We start from the raw sequence: 17,568 nt of genomic DNA on the forward strand, positions 1-17,568 counted from the left end.
GGTAAGCTGTCAATCAGGCATATCTCACCAGCGACCAGCCACCAGCGACTCTGCGCTTGGTAACCAGGGTAAATATCGGGTAACTAAGCAAAGCGCTTTGCTTGGTTACCCGATATTTACTCTTGTTACCAGCGTACACCACTTAGCGCTGGCTCCCTGCACACGTAGCCAGGGTATACATCGGATTACTAAGCAAAGCGCTATGCTTAGTTACCCGATATTTACCCTGGCTACGTGTGCAAGGAGCCAGCGCTAGCCGGTGTACGCTGGCAACCAGGGTAAATATCGGGTAGCCAAGCAAAGCGCTTTACTTAGTTACCCGATATTTACCCTGGTTACCAGCGTACGCTGCTTACCCAGAGGCGGTGCTCGTTGGTCTCCCGCAGTCAAACACGCCCATGCATGTTGCACAGCTGGAGACCAACGAGCAAAAAATGAACCAGAACAGTGTGTAACGATCAGCGATTTCACAGCAGGGGCCAGGTCACTGCTTAAGCTGGTGTCACACACAGCGACAACGACAACGACGTCGCTGCTACGTCACCATTTTCTGTGACGTTGCAGCGACGTCCCGTCGCTGTCGCTGTGTGTGACATCCAGCAACGACCTGGCCCCTGCTGTGAGGTCGCCGGTCGTTGCTGAATGTCCAGCTTCATTTTTTCATCGTCACTCTCCCGCTGTGACACACACATCGCTGTGTGTGACAGCGAGAGAGCGACGAAATGAAGCGAGCAGGAGCCGGCACTGGCAGCTGCGGTAAGCTGTAACCAGCGTAAACATCGGGTAACCAAGGGAAGTCCTTTCCCTGGTTACCCGATGTTTACGCTGGTTACCAGCCTCCGCTCTTGCTGCCAGCGCCGGCTCCTGCACTGTGACATGTGGCTGCAGTATGCATCGGGTAATTAACCCCATGCATACTGTAGCAAAGAGAGCAAGGAGCCAGCGCTAAGCAGTGCGCCGGCTCCCTGCTCTCTGCACTGTGACATGTAGCTGCAGCACACATCGGGTTAATTAACCCGATGTGTACTGTACCTAGGAGAGCAAGGAGCCAGCGCTAAGCGCGGCTCCCTGCTCTCTGAACATGTAACACAGCGACGTTATGATCGCTGCTTCTGCTGTGTTTGACAGCTAAGCAGCGATCATAACAGCGACTTACAAGGTCGCTGTTACGTCACCGAAAATGGTGACGTAACAGCGACGTCGTTGTCGCTGTCGTTTAGTGTGAACCCAGCTTTAGTGTCACACACAGCGAGATCGCTGATGAGGTCACTGGTATGTCACAAAACCTGTGACTCAGCAGTGATCTTGTTAGCGATCTCCCTATGTGAGAAGTACCCCTAAGGAGAATGTAAGGAGATTACATTGTTCTGAACTGCTCAAGTGAAAACTTGATAATACTCCTTTAATGTTTGTTCTTTATTTCCCAGGGCACCCCTTTAGGAATAAAGGTAGGTTTACACAAGGATTTTGAAGCAGATTCTGACCCAAAATCAATGTAAAATGCCACTTGATATACACATTTTATAAGACTATGGATTTTTTTTAGGAACACACTACTTTAGTGCACATGTTGCATTTTTTTGTATCTTTTTTTCAGCATGTTTGAGGGGCCTCTACCTGAACAAATGCTCCAGACAATGAAAAGAAAAGAAGCAGAAAATAATGTCCGATACACAAGGACAATGTAAAAACCAGAAAACTCTAAAATCACTAAGAATCAGGTTTGCGTGAAGATTTTTCTTACTCCAAATCAGTATGTGACCCTACCCTTAATGAAGTGCTGGACACAGATAGAAGAGTGTCCCTGCACAAGAACAGTACATGGGCCCCTTGCAGTCCGATAACTTATCATAACACACAATTCCATCTTGTTTTGAAGTGGAAGGGCATTCCTTTACCTTATGGGCCTCTGGTCGGCAGTAGAGATTGTACCAATGATATGTTCGCCTCTGGTAAGATTTCCATCGACAATGCAGTAATGCTCGCCTTGAGCAAGCATTCATGTGTTCATTATGAGAGAGCTACAGCCAGAATAATCTAAAGGTACCGTCACACTAAGCGACACTCCAGCAATCCCACCAGCAATCTGACCTGGCAGGGATTGCTGGAGCGTCGCTACACGGGTTGCTGGTGAGCTGTCACACAGGCAGATCTCACCAGTAACCAGCGACCAGCCCCCAGCCAGCAGCGACACGTGGAAGCGATGCTGCGCTTGGTAACTAAGGTAAATATCGGGTAACCAATCCCATATTTACCTTGGTTACCAGCGCACACCGCTTAGCGCTGGCTCCCTGCACTCCTATCCAGAGTAAACATCGGGTTAATTACCCGATGTGTAGTCTGGCTATGTGTGCAGGGAGCAGGGAGCTGGCACTGGCAGCGTGAGAGCAGCGGACGCTGGTAACGAAGGTAAATATCGGGTAACCAAGGAAAGGGCTTCTTGGTTACCCGATATTAACATTGGTTACCAGCGTCTGCCGAAGCCAGCTCCCTGCTCACTGCACATTCAGTTGTTGCTCTCTCGCTGTCACACACAGCGATGTGTACTTCACAGCGGGAGAGCAACAACTAAAAAATGGTCTAGGAAATTCAGCAACAACCAGCGACCTCACAGCAGGGGCCAGGTTGTTGCTGGATGTCACACACAGCAACATCGCTAGCAACATCGCTGTTGCGTCACAAAAGTCGTGCCTCAGCAGCGATGTTGCTAACGATGTGTCTTAGTGAGACATGGCCTTAAGAGTGACTTATCTCTTAGGCAAACAAATGATCAGGAGATTTAATTCTGCCAAATCCATAGGTCACACAACTCAATCTGTCTGGGACAGTCAGAGGGCATCCATACACATTAGATAGTTGACAGGTTTAGATGACAAAGATAAAAATGGGCCCTTGTGCAAAAAACAGTATTTGGACCCTTTGCAGTCAAATAGTTCTTTGTGAAAAAAACAAAAAAAACAAAAAAAAAACAAAAAACAGAAAATGTCCGTCACCAATATCCACACACACAGCTTCACTATACACGCCACAATGTGTGGTACAGCAGGGAAGCTAGTGAGGAGAGAAACCAAACACAGTGGTGGAACACCACCAGGGACAGCATCAAACAATCTTCAGCAAAAAAAGAACAAAAAGGTGGCATTCACCAAATGGTAATCTTCATTTATTTAGTAAAAGGGGACATCAAAAAGCAGGGAGGAATGCAGGGAGCATTAGAGATGACGGCGGCCGTTTCGCACTCATGGCGCTTCATCGGATCCAGACTCACTAAAGCGACACCCCACTTCCTTTTCATGCTCACATGAAAAGAAAGTGAGGGGGTGTTGCTTTAGTGAGTCTGGACCCGATGAAGCGCCCGTGAGAGCGAAACGGCCGCCGTCATCTGTGACGCTCCCTGCATCCCTCCCTGCTTTTTGATGTCCCTTTTTCTAAATAAATGAAGATTACCATTTCTGAGTGCCACCTTTTTTCTTCTTTTTTTGCTGAAGAGTCAAATAGCTCTATCTATGACAGAAGGCGTTTGCTACTTTTGGAGGTGTCAGTGGCCCTCTTTAACTCTTGGGCCCCTGTGCGGCTGCACTGGTTGCACCAAAGTTATGTCTGCCCTTGACGTAATGGACAAATAGTTAATGCATGCACACAATGATCTTCTGCAAATAGGTCACTAGACATGTTATTGCCTGAGACGTAGAAAACCTAAGTATAGATAAGCAATATGATTGGAAAATCTTTAACTATTGCTGGATATAGGCAAACTGATCACAGTTCGGGAGCTTCGATTGCCTAACACTGAGCTTCACAGTTGGTAAATTGATTAATCCATCTCTTGTAATAGCTAAATATTTGACACAAACTATGACTATTGAAATGGGAGAATTGATTCCTCATCTTCAAACCCAAACAGTGCTTGATCTAACTTTGTACTTTGCAAGTGACAATGCTAAAAATAGGACTTACTTGGAAAACTTCGTCATGCACCACTGATTTGTTCTGCTTTCAACATTGGTTGGCATTTACATCAGTAAGAAAAAACACAAGAGAACCTTCTCCTGTATTCTTACCTATAGAAATTGATGTAAACTTCAAATATGCAATGTTTACAAGCATAAAATGTCTGCAACTAATTGAGTTACTAGTATAAAAAAAAAAAAATGAAAGGAAGCACAGAATTTACATTATTTTTTCCGAGAGGCAGCATTGATATACAGTCGGGGTGCCCAAAGTAACTAGAAATGAGCGGACCCGTGGAAGTTCGGTTCTGTGGGTTAAGCCAGACTTTAGATAAAGTTCAGTTTTGGACCTGGACTTGACCTGAGTCTCAATGAAAGTCAGTAATTGGGCAGTTCAGATCTCCACCCACATGCAGCTAGCCATGATCAGATCACTTCCGGGGGCATGTGGGCAGGGTTTTTCCATTTTTTTCTTTTTGCCGCACACTACATGCGATCATGCTGTTGTTACCCCCGGTGTGCGCCAATCAAACACTACAAGAGGCTCGCACTGGGCCGAGCAGTGAACCTACCTGAGCACAGCGATGCTTGCTCAAGTGGTCAGCATATGTAAAGAACCCAATATCTAAACTCAAAGACTGTTTTTCTGGAAAGTCTGTCTTCGGTCCGAACAGTGAACACCACACCTCAGGTTCACGCATCTCTAAAAGTAACAACTAAGTGGCTGAAACAATGGTAAAATGTATCAAACTTGCTGGAAAAATGTTTCAGTCATTATATAATTTATTTTACGTGATGTAAATAATAAGCAGCGAGTTCCATTTTGGCAATGGAAATGTTCTGCAGTGATTCAGTTCTAGAAATTGATCTTTAAAAACAATAATTTGTGAATACTCGAAAATCAAAATCTCCATAATGGGAATGTGTCATCAGAAAATAACCTATAGTTTAAATAATATTTTTGTGTTATATATTATTTAAAACGTTTTTGAAAATGTTTCTTTTAATTTTCTAAATCAAGGTATTACAGGATAATCAGAAATCTTGCAATTGTTACTCTGGCCACTAAGCTTAATACTAAGCTGAATGCTAGCAGGTATTTCTTGTTCTGTCTAGTAGCCACATAGACATAATTATCTATAAACTGTCTTTGAATCTCTGATTTGTACAGTACACCTTTTTGGGCCTGCTCTGGAGCTACAAAGTAAAAAAAAAAAATATGGTGGCTAGTGGTTAGCACTGCAGTCTTGCAGCACTGGGGTCCTGGGTTAAAATCCCACGAAGGACAACATCTGCAAGGCATTTATTTGTTCTCACCATATTTGTGTGAGTTTACTCCAGATTCCTCCCACACTCCAAAGACATACGGGTAGGGAGTTTAGATTGTGAACCCCGATGGGGACCGTGTTGCTGATGTATGTAAAGCGCTGCAGAATATGTTGAAGCTACATAAAAATATTGATAATTATTAATAGATTATTATCAGTGAGATGAGCCCTAGTCCATGTCTTTCTAAAGACAACCAGGCCCGTGGACAAGAACTCTCACTGACCCTCGTGTCTCCACACCCTGCTTCTGATTTCATGCAGGTTCTTATAGTTCCTTCTGATTGGCTGTGTTATACCATGTGATGTGATAGCTACAAGACAATATGGGGAAGCTGCCCAGCCAGGACATGTGAGCCTTCTCTGGCTGATGCAATCTTGTTTAACCCCTTAACGACCGCGGGCCGTAAAATTACGTCCTAGCGGTCATAACGTTACTGCCCGCGGTCTGCCGGCAGCATCATGCTGCGATCGGCGCACATCTCAGCTGATTTTCACAGCTGAGATGTGTGCCTGCTAGGTATGAGCAGAATCGTTATCTGCTCGTGCCGTTTAACCCCTTATATGGCGCTGTCAATATGTGACAGCGCCATTATAAGCGCGATCGCGGTAAACTTTTACTTACCGCCCGATACCGGATGTCACGTGACGCGATCACGTGACTTCCGATAGTTGTCATGGTAGCACAGGGTCATGTGATGACTCCTGTACTACACCTGACTTGCTTTCACTTTCGCTGTGCCAGCGGCACAGCAAAAGAGAAAGAGCGTATCTGCTGTTTACAGCCTTGTAGCTGTGATCAGCAGATACTGCAGAGCGATCCGATTGCTGATCGCAATAGCCTCCTAGGGGGACTAGTAAAATTAAAAAAAAAAAAGTTAAAATAAAAGTTTTAAAAAATTAAAAAAAACCAAAAAAAACCTAAAAGTTCAAATCACCCCCCATTCGCCCCATTGAAAATTAAAGGGTTAAAAAAATAAAAAATCTACACACATTTGGTATCGCCGCGTTCAGAAACGCCCGATCTATCAAAATATAAAATCAATTAATCTGATCAGTATACGGCGTAGCGGCAAAAAAATTCCAAACGCCAAAACGACGTTTTTTTGTCGCCACAACTTTTGCGCAAAATGCAATAAGAGGCGATCAAAACGTTGCATCTGCACAAAAATAGTACCATTAAAAACGTCAGCTCGAGACGCAAAAAATAAGCCATCACTGAGCCATAGATCCCGAAAAATGAGAACGCTACGGGTCACAGAATATGGCGTAAAACGTGCGCCACTTTTTTCGGACAAACTTTCGATTTTTTTTAACCCCTTATATAAAAGTAAACCTATACATGTTTGGGGTCTACGAACTCGCAATGACCTGAGGCATCACACCCACATATCAGTTTTACCATATAGTGAACACAGTGAATAAAATATCTCAAAAACCATAGTGCTATCGCACTTTTTTTGTAATTTTTCTGCATTTGGAATTTTTTTGCCGTTTTCTAGTACACTATATGGTAAAACTGATGGTTTCATTTAAAAGTACAGCTTGTTCCGCAAAAAATGAGCCCTCACATGACCATATTGATTGAAAAATAAAAAAGTTATGTCTCTCAGAAAAAGAATGGCGAAAAAAAAAACGGAAAGCGAAAAATCGGCCGGTCGTGAAGGGGTTAATGTGTAAAATAATGGTGGCCATTCTAGGCAAGTGGTGCAAATTGTTAAAACACAACAGATTGATCAAGTTCCCCAAAAATGTATACAAATTTGATTTGCACCTTTGCTGGTGATCAACACTGAACACTACACCAAGTAGCTGGTGGAATGCAAGAGGTCCACAGACTGTTTTGCAGCAGTGTTTTTTTGCTGTCCAAACTCATATATTAAACTGTATTTTTCTGACTATAAGGCACACCAGACTGTTATGATCCGGAACCATGGAAGACCACCATATATCATTGGTAAAAGGTGACAAGAGCATTGGCAACTAATCTGGCCGCCATCCCCTTATTAACCATCAACACTAGAAATAGCCGAGGGGTGAACTGCGAACCCAGCCGGAGAAGCTAGCTATCCTAAAGGAAGGAAAGATGAATACCTCTCTGCCTCAGAAAATAGATAAAGAATAGCAAGACCCCCAAATTCAAAGACTGCGGTGATATAGGAAAACACAATACACAGATAGTGATAGGATTAGCAAAAGGTGAGGCCCTACTGACTAAATAGGACAGGACAGGAAAGGGACTGATGGTGGCCAGAGAAAAACCCTGCAAACATCCCAGAACCTGATAGTACAAAAAGGCCCTCAGATCACTAGATCTGAACTCCGTCCTATACCAGGCGCTCTTGTCATACCAATGAACAGAAAGCAGGAATCATTACAAATTCAAGAAGCAACAAACACATGGACTCACAGGAGCAATGCTCCAAACATAGCTGCAGCTAAGAAACTAAAGCTGGGTTTACACACTGCAACATCGCAAAGGACATCGCTGTAACGTCACCGGTTTGGTGACGCAATAGCGACCTCCCTAAGTCTCTGCTAAGTCTCTGGTGAGCGTTCAAACAGGCAAACCTGGCCAACAACTCAACAGCGATCCGGACCTGCAGAGCGACCTAGCTGGTTGTTTGGGGACGTTGATAAGCAGCCTTTTGAAAGGGAAGTTGCTAACAAAGTCGCTGCAAAGTCTTCACACATTGAAACTTCATGCTGCACAGCGGGAAACAAAGGACCTAGGAATGGTCCTGAACGATTTGTAACGATTACAACTTCACAGCAGGGGCCGGGTCGCTGATAGGTTTCACACACTGCAACATCGCAAACAACATCGCTATTGCGTCACAAAACCGGTGACGTTACAGCGATGTCGTTTGAGATGTTGCAGTGTGTAAACCCAGCTTAAGAGGCAAGATCCCTGCATGCAATTAAACTGACAACAACCACAGCAAATGACAAATTCAGATAAGAGCAAAAGAATCAAACAACAAATAAAGAGCAAAGCACTTATCTGAGATAGGCTATGTGCACACGCTGCGTTTTTTTGACGCTGCGTTTTTGTGCGTTTTTGGCCGCTAAAAACGCACAAAAACGCACCTGCGTCGAAAAAACGCGGCAAAAAACGCACGCGTTTTGCCGCGATTTGGTGCGTTTTTTTGCTGCGTTTTGCTGCGTTTTTGCTCACTGCGTTTTTTATCAGTGAACAAAAAAAAAAAAGGTCTGATGTCATTTCCTTCTTCAATGTGTTCTTCATTCTCCACTAGTGTATGCAGAAGAGCAGACAGCTGCAGAACTACAAGGCTCAGCATCCTCGATCCAATAGTGTATGCAGGACAGCAGACAGCAGCTGTCGAACTACAAGGCTCAGCATCCTCCATCCAATAGTGTATGCAGGAGAGCAGACAGCAGCTGTCGAACTACAAGGCTCAGCATCCTCCTTCCAGGACTGTATGCAGGATTTCTTTGCCCCCCCAAAAAAAAAAAATGACGTGGGCTTCGCCATATTTTTGTATGCTAGCCGGGTACAGCAGGCAGGTACGGGCTGCCCCCAACCCCCAGCTGCCTATTTGTACCCGGCTGGGAACCAAAAATATAGGGAAGCCCTTTTTTTTTAAATTATTTCATGAATTTCATGAAATAATTTTAAAAAAAAAATGACGTGAGCTTCGCCCCATTTTTGAGTCCAGCCGGGTACAACTAGGCAGCTGGGGATTAGAATCCACAGTGCAGGGTGCCCATGCTTTCTGGGCACCCCCGCTGTGAATTGCAGTCCCACAGCCACCCCAGAAAATGGCGCTTTCATAGAAGCGCCATCTTCTGGCGCTGTATCCAACTCTTCCGGCTGCCCTGATGCCGGGTGGCTAGCCAGGTAATAATGGAGTTAGGGCTAGCTGCATATTATCAGCTAGCCCTAAGCCCGAAATTCATGGTGTCACGCCAATATTAGACATGGCCATCATGAATTTCTAGTAAAGATAAAAAAAAAACACAACACACAGAAAAATATTTTTATTAGAAATAAAACACAACACAATTAGTGACTCCATCTTTATTGAAATAAACCCCCCTCCGCAGTAATCCTGGGTTAGGGTCCCGCGCCGTCCAATCCGGATCCAATATCATCTGATCGGTTTGCTGGAAGGCAAAGCGATCAGATGATGTGTCAGGATAAAGGATGTGAATCCCATCACACATCAGCTGATTGTATAAAAGCCGATTATACAATCAGCAGATGCATCAGTAGAAAAAAAAAAAAAAAAATAATACTCACTTATGTGCTTAATTACCGGCAGCTCCCGGAGCGATGGGGCGGGAGTCTGATCCTGTCCGATCGCTGCAGCAGCTGCCGGTAATCAGGGATGAAGTCTCCTGACGCATCCGCTGATACCGGCCGGGCGCCCGCGTCAGCCCGAGACTCGATCAGCTGATGCGTCAGGTGACTGCATCAGGTGATCCATCGCCAGGTCCTGCAAGCAAGGTCCTGCCCCGGGGAGACTGCACACAGCCGGAGCGGGAGCGGCGATACCGTGAGAGGAGATGGGAGCGGGCATGGCACCGGGAGTCTGCAGACAGGTGAGTATAACTTTTTTTTTTTTTATTCTACTGTTAACTTTTGTTTTCGCAGCCGCTTCCACCTCCTGCCTGTACATGGCGCCGCACGGCAGCATACATGCCCAGGACGGGAGATGGACGCGGCGGTGACGGTACCGGGAGGATTCACGCTTCTGTACATACTGACAGAAGGAATCCTCTTCCTGTACACGTCACTTTACTACCCACCTCCTGCGCTTATAGCTGCGTTTTTGGTCTTAGAAACGCACCAAAACGCAGCTATTTGCGTTTCTCATTGCGTCTTTCAACATCCCATTGAACTCAATGGATGAAAAGCGCAGTGAAAAACGCGGGAATAATTGACATGCTGCGTTTTTGTGGTCACCACAAAAACGCAGCTGAAAAAAAACGCTGTGTGGGGACAGCAAAAATGAAAACTCATAGACTTTGCTGGGGAAGCAAAGTCATGCAGTTTTGAGGCCAAAAACGCACCCGAAAAACGCGCAAAAACGCCGAGAAAAACGCACCGTGTGCACATAGCCTTAGATGGTGGTCTGGAGCAGGATGAAGCAGGCTGTTTGTACAAAGAACAACTGACATCCGGCACAGCCTGCTATCAGATCAGGGTTTCAATAGGCAGAGAGTTAGCAATGGAAACGCCCATTGCTCCACACACCTGGTCTCTGACCAAACCATTCCTGGTCACAAGAGGGAGCCCCACAGCAGCAGAAACACAACTGACATTCACAACACCAGACCACAAAACTCACCTAGGTTTTAGAGGAGGGAAATATAAAAAATATTTTGAAGCAAAAATTGTGGTCATGACACACTATTACAGCTACTGCTGACACTGTTATGGGGGTAATGTTCCTCACTTTTGTACTAATGCCCCCAATCCTGGGCCCCTTTCAGGTATATATGTCCTTCATCCTGGTATATATAATCCCCATCCACGTATATATGCCCCCATCATGGGTCCATCCTGGTATACATGCTTCCCATTATGCCGCACATGTGAAAAAAAAAATCAATTCACCTTCCCTCTGTTCCCCCAGTGTGGAGCGTCTTCTGATGCTGGCAACTGACGTTTGCGTGTAAGCAATGGGCAGCACATATCACTGCCATGCACCCCTAGGCACATGCCAACGTCAGCTGCCAACTAGTCCAAAATTAATATACACTATGGACATGGGGAGCAGTAAATATTCATTTTCTTTAATAGTGGGCACACGTGATCAACCCAGCTGCTGTAGGAAGCCAATGGCTGGGGCGATCAAGCGTGTCTGGTATTAAAGAAAATTAATACTCATTGCTCCCCACACCCATAATTTCGCATACCTCTCGGCACGGCTTCAGTATGGCGGGATTATGTGCCTGGGGAGCAGTGAATATTCATTTTCATTCATATCAGACACATATGTTCGCCCCTGGCTTTCTGCAGTGGTGACCATGCTCCTGCCTCCAGTGACTCACTCCACTGTCACCACCGCTTCCCACCACAGAGAGCAAAGGTACATCCTAAGACGCACCCCTCATTTTCCTCCCAATTTTTTGGGGGAAAAAGTGCATCTTATATTATGAAAATACAGCATAAAAAGAAGAATCTTTGCAAGTCCACCTTGTCAAGTCAAATGTTGAGGGACCAAATGATGACAAATAGACATAACCTTTTTTAGTCCTTATTTATCAAAAAAATTCCTTTAATTCAACTGCACCTATTGTATACCATAACATGATCATTTCAATATAGCTATCTCTTTAGTGATTCAGCTGCAGTGTATTATTCACTTCTGACACTTAAAGTAAAAGATTGCAGGAATTCTCAGACTGGGTTATTTTGGGTGATGTTTGTATCAGTGTGACCTTTTAAGGAGCGTGCATGAGTGTATATGTTGAAGTTAAAAATAAGATAAAGTATCAGCGGAAGTACTGCAAAGAGACAGACTACTTTACATTTCAAGGAGAATATTTTATAATGATGAGTTACATCAATAGCAAGATTACCTATTGCTACTAATAGTGATAATTGTATTACCTAGGTTAAAAGTTATTTATTATATTCAGTGGATATAAAAAATATAAACACTATTAAAATGTAAGGTTTTTGTCATATAAAAAAAAATCATACCAAGAAAAATCATTTAAGAACTTTTTCTACCTTTAAATTCATCAATAAGAATTCATTTGAACATTAAACAGAAATTGTTTTGTTGGAAAAAGTAAAATAAAGCCCTAAAATAATGTGGTTGCACAAATAAGCATACCCTTAAAATAATACTATATAAAAGAAGCCTATGACTTTATGACTGACTTTAGTCTTTTTGGGTAGGAGTATATCGGCATGGCACATCTAGAATTGACAATCTTTGACTACTCTTCCTAGTAGTAGAGCTTCAAATCTACCAGATTGTGAGTGCGTCTCCTGTGTACAAACCATCTTTTAGTCAAGCCACAAATTTTCAATTGGATTCATGTCTGTGCTTTCACTAGGCTATTTCAAAACTGATCATCTAGTGAAGCCCTTTTTTTGTTGGTTTGGAGGTTTGCTTACATTAATTAATCGTGCTGAAAGGTAAAATTCCTCTTAATATTCAACTTTTTAGCAGAGGCCTAAAGATTTTGCTGCAAAATTAACTAATAGTTAGAACTGTTTTTAATTCCCTACGCCTAAATTAAAGCCCAAATTCAAGCTGATGAAAAAAAGCTCCAAAGCAACATGTTGCCTCCACCATGCTTCACTGGAAGGTATGGTGATCTTTTGGACTGTGCTTTTAATGCAAATACCCTGCCCCCTGTCTTATACTCACCCTCTGGCAGCTTTGTCTTCTAATGATGCTGCTCCGATTTGTCACTGCTATTTGTGACCAGCCAGTACACTCCAGTGTTTAATGGAGCATGCCAGAGGTCACAAATCAATGCATCTCTATAGGAAACTCATTCTGACTCTCATTGGCATACATAGAGACTATGTGACATAACTTCTGAAGTCACTGTCACAAAATAGTGTTGTGGGACCATAGCAGCATCTATGAAAGGTGAAATCGCTAAAAGGTGAGTATTTGATGGGGCAGGGGGCTTAGATTTAAAGCACCACTCCAGCACTGAACCTCCCCAGTCCCCCCGCTGGAGTGGTGATTTAAGGACAACTTTATTGCAAATAAGTGTCCTTACTGTAAGCAGCAAATAATCATTGTTTGCTGTCCATACTGTAATATTCTCTTTAAGACCTTTTTTTGTGATCCAATTCAGGTTTGAAATTAAATATTACAGCCAGGAAATTTTCTGAGATTCAATTTTCTCCATGAGAATGTCAGTAGAGATATCTTGCCATACAGGAGAGACTCTTATCCGCTTTTTCTTATTTCTGTTATTATTTACTGTATATCACAACTCCTGGTCCTGTCCAAAATGTCATTTTGGAAACTGAGGTTCACAATCCATGAGGTGGAACAGTTGTTTTGCCTCAGGCAGAATTCCCTGACAAACGGCATCCATAACGTTGTCCATACACGGTATATTCCATATGGTAAAATTAGGACATTTTGAAATAAAGGGAGTAGTTTCTAATTCTAGCAAATGTTTAAAAGTTTGATAATTGACCATCACAAAGCTAAAAGGTTGAGAGAGTTGTTCCAGAAACTATACAGATAGTTTACGTAAACAGCTCAGGACTCTTGTCCAGGATGTTAAGATACCGTCACGCTAAACGACGTACCAGCGATTCCGACCACGATACAACCTGGTCAGGATCGCTGGTACATCGCTACAGGGTCGCTAGTGAGCTGTCAAACAGTCAGATCATCCCAACGATGCAGCATCGATACGGCGGTCGCTGGGACCCTGTCACATAGCACGATTCAAATCTTGATTAGTAACATGGTGTGCATCTACATTGCCTTTTCCACTCCCCCTCTGCTCCGATTGGTGGTCGTAACTGCGTTGTGACTGGGCGGCCTTGCCTTTAGAAAAGGCAAAATAATAGCGCTTCCATCCTTCTCCATCCTTGTCCACCTTACAGTCCCAATGCAGAATGGACTGTATTACGATCTGCTGCTACACGCAGTCCGGGACAAGTGAATTCAGCCCTCTGAAATGTACTGCGATCTACAAGCCAGAAGAGAGGATGGAAGCGGCCAATCCGAACGCAGTAGCGATCACCAATCGGTACAGAGAGGGCGTGGAAAACAACGAAGATGCATGCCTACGTGAGTCGCAAATGAGGTCGTTGGGTAAGCTGTCAAACACACCGATGCGCGCTGCCCTGCGGGAGCCCGACGACCAAAAAATGAACCAGAATAGTGTGTAACAATCAGCGATTTCACAGCAGGGGCCAGGTCGATGCTTAGTGTCACACACAGCGAGATCGCTGATGAGGTCACTGGTATGTCACAAAACCTGTGACTCAGCAGTGATCTTGTTAGCGATCTCCCTATGTGAGAAGTACCCCTAAGGCGAATGTAAGGAGATTGCATTGTTCTGAACTGCTCAAGTGAAAACCTGATAATACCCCTTTAATGTTTGTTCTTTATTTCCCAGGGCACCCCTTTAGGAATAAAGGTAGGTTTACACAAGGATTTTGAAGCAGATTCTGACCCAAAATCAATGTAAAATACCACTTGATATACACATTTTATAAGACTATGGATTTTTATTAGGAACACACTACTTTAGTGCACATGTTGCATTTTTCTGTATCTTTTTTTCTGCATGACTCAGCAGCGATCTCGCTAGCAATCTTGCTATGTGAGAAGTACCCCTTACTCTGATTCCTTTCATCTAGGATAGATCTAAATCTTTTCACCTCAACTTTAGACCTTATCATTTGTTTCTCACTTTCTCTCACATTCCTGGTGAAAGAGATAGAGAATCCTGCAGTCCATGTAGGCTTAGCCCCCTTTCACACATCAGTTTTTTGCCATCAGTCACAATCCGTCAAATTTTGAAAAAAACGGATCCGGCGACTGATGCCGCTGCATTCGTTTTTTCTCATCGACTTGTATTAGCGACAGATTGCGATGGTTGGTCTCACGTTTCATCCGTTTGACGGATCCGTCGAAAAATGTTTGTCCGTCGGATGGAGCCGACGGGCAAAGTAACTTTTTTATGTACATCGAAAAAACAGACAGCGACGGATCCGTCGCCATCCGTCGTTTGGCAGAATTGAAGCCTACGGGCGCAGGATCTGTCGTCATCTGTCAAATGACGGAATCCGGCAACAGATTCTAGTTTTTTTTAACTGAGCATGCTCCAGTTTATTATTTAGTCCTAAACTAGTTGAATCCGTTGAAAAACAGATCCGTCACATCAGTTTAGCTACAATCTGTAGATCCATTGAGAAAACAGATTGTGACTGATGGCAAAAAATTGATGTGTGAAAAGGGCCTTACACCCTACAGGTGAGAGAGAGGACCTCCCTGACAATATGAGTGTACACACTACTACAGAATTATAGATGTAAGAAACAGAGATTATGGGCCGAGCTCACCGTAAGACCTTATACTCTACAGAAGAGAGAGACTTATTCCTGCTTTACATGAGACGACCGATTGTGCGATTTCACGATCGATCATACCCGCCCCTGTCGTTTGTGCGTCACGGGCAAATCGCTGCCCGTTTCGCACTAAGTCGTGAAACCCCCGTCACACGTACTTACCTGCTGAGCGACCTCGCTGTGGGCGGCGAAAATCCTCTTCCTAAAGGTGGAGGGACGTTCGGCGTCACAGCGACGTCAAACAGTTGCTGGCCAATAGAAGCAGAATGGCGGAGATGAGCGGGACGTAAACATCCCGCCCACCTCCTTCCTTCCGCATAGCCGCCCGGAGCCGCAGGTAAGCTATGTTCATCGTTCCCGGGGTGTCACACGGAGCAATGTGTGCTACCCTGGGTACGATGAACAACCGGGGCCATTTTAATTAAACAATTTTTTAAAACTGAGCGACGAGTACACAACTCATGATTTGTGAGCGATACTGCGTCGCTCGTAGGTGTCACACGAGATGACGTTGTGAACGACGCCGGATGTGCATCACGAAAACCGTGACCCCGACGATGCATAGCACGATAGCTCGTCTCGTGTAAAGCACTCTTTAGCCCATGACTCTGGAGATTCATAACAACTCTGCCACAAAAACTGTGCTCCACTGGGAACCACAGATCTGTGATGGCCCAGGTACTGTCCACCATTGTACAAGGTATGGTAATCTGTAAGATGTCATAGCTGCGGGGCATTATAGGGAAGCCCAAGCAGAAATGCAAAATAATATTAGCCCAGTCTCTGATGCTTCAGCAATGTGGGAAACAGTGCTGGTAATTCATGAATCGAATCTCAAAATATTCAAATTCGATCCGTTCATCTCTATTCAATCCTATGAAATCTTCAGTGTATTATCAGCTCAAGAGTGTTTCCTAAGCACGTGTTTCTTCTTTGGGGGAAGGGATGATAAGTGATATTGTGATTTAGGCAACATATAAGTTTAAGTTCTACTTCACATATGTAAAGCGTCTGACTAGTCACCATTGTTTTCATTGCATGGTCTCTCTTGTGTTGTTGTAAGGCCCAGCAAGGCCCAGCTTTGAGTTTCCATTGTGAGTGCCAGTTTCTCGATTATCTCCTAAATAAACTCCGTAGCACGAGTTGTCTCAATTCTGGTGAGTCACTAATTAATGCATCTTCATTGCTAGGTATATGAATATAAAAACAGAACTCTCTATCCTTAGATTAACTTTGACTCCTGAGCAATGTTTTGGGTTTTATTTTCTAGGGAACGGCCAGTAATGTTGAGATGCCATAAGTGACAATTTGTATGTGTCAATAAAGTATAGAACTGTATCCCAGCCATATATACAGAAGCTATAGATGTCATACAATAAAAAAGTATATTAAGCTATTGGTGTGAAAGTCTGCAGATAATCCCTTCCTCCTGGATACCAGTGATACCGTACCCTGTGCTCTGCCCGTCACGTTACATGAATGCACACAGTGACTCTGGGGTAATCTGGTAGCTCATGTGTATTTGTCAGTATGGTAGGAACCATCTATTATGTAATGGTCTAAACATGCCAAATTATTTGTCAAGCAGGGTGCCTTAAGTGCATTAGCATTTCAGGCTTAACAGGCAAGCAGAAGCGAATGCCAAGCTTTCATTGCATGAGAAAATGAAATTGGTGATATATTTATTCCCACATGGTCCAACTAATGGATACTTTTAAAGTGAAATTTTTAGCAGGTTTTTGCTATGTAAACTGAAGCCAGCATGCTGCAAGGATTAACACAAAAAGTTCAGGGATACCTGTCTTGTCAAGTTCCAATTTGTTGTTTTTCTGCTATGTTTGTTTAAACAGCAAGACTTATTATTTCCCGAACTACAATGTCACATGTACGACAGTCAAGCATGCCCTCTCCTCTGTTTGACACCTCACTGTGATTGTACAATCTCTACAGAGAGTCTGGTGTGGGCGGGGACAGCTCTCTTAGCTCTGCTACATTACTAAATCTAAAAACTCTGAGTGTGTCAGAACGGCTGCAGCCAGTAATCAAAGTGATACGTTGTTGGATTCAGAATCCCTTTACCTACATCATGCTGCTCTCAGATGAGGCAGCATAAACCTGCTGACAGTTTCCCTTTAAGGCTTCATTTTCTAATAATATGAAGGTTAAGGCTATTCGTTCCGCATTTGTAACAATATTTAATGATCATCATAAATACTATGTAATATAATAAATAAAATGATTTCATATATCTTGG

The 17,568-nt window shown here is 43.8% G+C and overlaps 1 protein-coding gene across 5 annotated transcripts in view; it reads right to left on the reverse strand.

The window, feature by feature from the left end:
• TRIM55 (tripartite motif containing 55) overlaps window positions 1-17,568 on the reverse strand; it is a 227,787-nt gene that overhangs the window by 144,999 nt on the left and 65,220 nt on the right. The window lies entirely within an intron of this gene.

The sequence above is a fragment of the Anomaloglossus baeobatrachus genome, chromosome 6 (assembly GCF_048569485.1).
Source record: "Anomaloglossus baeobatrachus isolate aAnoBae1 chromosome 6, aAnoBae1.hap1, whole genome shotgun sequence".
NCBI lineage: Eukaryota > Metazoa > Chordata > Amphibia > Anura > Aromobatidae > Anomaloglossus > Anomaloglossus baeobatrachus.